Source organism: Panulirus ornatus, chromosome 11, assembly GCF_036320965.1.
Source record: "Panulirus ornatus isolate Po-2019 chromosome 11, ASM3632096v1, whole genome shotgun sequence".
Lineage (NCBI taxonomy): Eukaryota > Metazoa > Arthropoda > Malacostraca > Decapoda > Palinuridae > Panulirus > Panulirus ornatus.
Window position 1 is genome coordinate 45985512 of NC_092234.1, and position 2500 is coordinate 45988011.

General features: G+C 39.0%; 1 protein-coding gene across 1 annotated transcript in view; it reads left to right on the forward strand.

Annotated features, from left to right (window-relative positions):
• LOC139751466 (uncharacterized) overlaps positions 1-2500 on the forward strand; it is a 690594-nt gene that overhangs the window by 76952 nt on the left and 611142 nt on the right. The window lies entirely within an intron of this gene.

Consider the following 2500-nt stretch of genomic DNA (forward strand, 5'->3'; position numbering starts at 1 on the left):
TTATTTTAAAACCATAATGCACACCGTACCTTAGACGCTCATCTTGCATCGTAACAAGCTCGTTATGTGCATGTATGTTGTTAAAGAGATGAGGCGGCCGCCCATTGCTGAATGGTCGTTAACCTTGGAGTCGTTAACGTATAAACTCTGATTATAGAATAATTTGGATTAAGAAGGTGTGGCATACGCAAGGCGAGTGTTAACAATTGTTACTTAAAAACATATAATTGTCATTCAACTCCTTTTTAAAATTTTCGCTACACGCGGTCATCCGAAAAATAAAACACTGTGTCTTTTATATAATATATTTTATTAAACAAAAGTACACACGCATTGCATCAGTAACGATAATTAAAATTTTTTTTTTATACATTTACATAATGGCAGGATACAAGACCTCTGTTTCCTATAACATACACACTATGATTATCAGGGAAAACATATATATATATATATATATATATATATATATATATATATATATTATATATACATATATATATATATATATATATATATATATATATATATATATATATATATATATATATATATATATATATATTATATATACATATATGTATATGTATATATATATATATATATATATATATATATATATATATATATATATATATATAATCATTGTTAACTAGACATTCAGATTGCTCGGAAAAGCTAAAAGAAAAGCCAGGAGGAACACATTGGGGGGGGAGTGGTGAGGGGTTGAGGGAAATTAGTGTGGGATAAATGATAGGATTATTCTTGTTATGGTGAGGGAGTGAGTGAGGTGTGTGGTGTGTGGTGATGACCAGGATTGTACCAGGTTGATCTTTTCCTTTTTTTTCCAACCAGACGAATTTTTTAAAAATTTTTTAGTTTTCATTTTTATATAGCCAGTGATTATTCGATGAATATATATATATATAATTTTTTTTGGGTAGATGGTTTGGAAATCTAGTGACAATTCGTGTATTACTTAAGCGTATGAGAAGTGTGTGTGTGTGTGTGTGTGTGTGTGTGTGGCTGATTATAGCTCGTTTTCTCTTCATAGCAAATATTTTGGGTTGGGAAAATATCCCGTTTTCTCTATAGGAAAACAATTATATATTACCGGATTGTACTCCAGTCATCTTCTTGGCTGGAGTTTCAGCTTTCGGACATGGAAAATGTCGTATGGCATAACGTGTAGTGAATTTTGAATTATTTTGAGACGTACGATGAATGTGGGTTCTGCTGTTATTCATTCTTAAATGGGAATTTGTTTTTAAAGTCCCCCATCGCGTCCAAATGTCACGGTAATTCACTTTTGTCCTTAAAGTGTTCCGAATCCTCAAGTTATTTTAGATAAATCTAAATACAGCTTCTGTAAAATCTGCTGAAAATCATGGTGTATGAGTATTCATTGTGTTGCTGATGTTTTCTAATTGGACTATTATAAGACCTTGTTCTTGTGTTATGAGGTGCTACCGGACTCCTCCTGCGTGAGGTTACAACGCCGTCATGAAAATGCCACGCGTCCTCCGAACGTCTCGCTTCCACAGAAGGAGGCCCACCCCCCCACATTTCCCACGCGCCTGGTGTGGGAGTGCAGGCTTCGCTAGGCCCATGAAAAAGGGGGGAAACCATGGGTGGGTCGTAAAGGAAGAATGATAGATTTATGATAACCTGATGATGATTATTCTGTTCTCTTTTCAATCTATGGTCACGTTATGGATTTTTTGGTGGTGATTCAGACATTTGGGAAAAATTCAGTCTGGTACAATCTTGGGCGCATCCTTACACGCACACATACACACACACACCTCCCGCTCTCTCCACACACACACACACACACGCACACGCACACGCACGCACGCACGCAGGCACAAAAGATGGTTTAGCCTGAGTGTGTGTGTGTGTGTGTGTGTGTGTGAGAGAGAGAGAGAGCATTTTTTTTTGTTGATAATCCTGTCCTTCTCGCTTGCACTGTACTTGCTATAAAAAGTTCATGGTGGAGTGCATTCTGAGACACCGCTTGTGGAGGGGAAAGGGGTAGGGGGAAGGGGCGGTCTGTCATGTCTGACACGACATACCATATCCCCCCCCCCATTTTCCCCCTTCTCTCCCTCTCTCTGGGAGGAAGCGATTGTCTCGTATAGATTTTTTTCTTCTTCTTCCAATGATTAATCAAAGAAAGGTGAGTGAGTGAGGAGACTTCAAAGATGAATGGTGGTGGAGTTTCGAGTCGGTGGATGGAGGAGGGGGAGGGGAAATTTTTTGTTGATAATTGCTTGTGGGGATTGCTTAGGGGGGGGGGTGAGGAGGTTGCTGGGGGATATATATGCATGGGGTGAGGAGGGAGGAGAAGGGGTAGTATAGTTTACATGTCAAGCTACACAAATTTGATATTGTTGAGGTGAGGGAGGTGGGAGGAGTGAGTGAGAGAGAGGACAGGAGTTCCTCAGGGGCTATTGCAGTGGTGGTGATGGTGGTGGGGTTGTGTTGGGGGGAGAGAGAG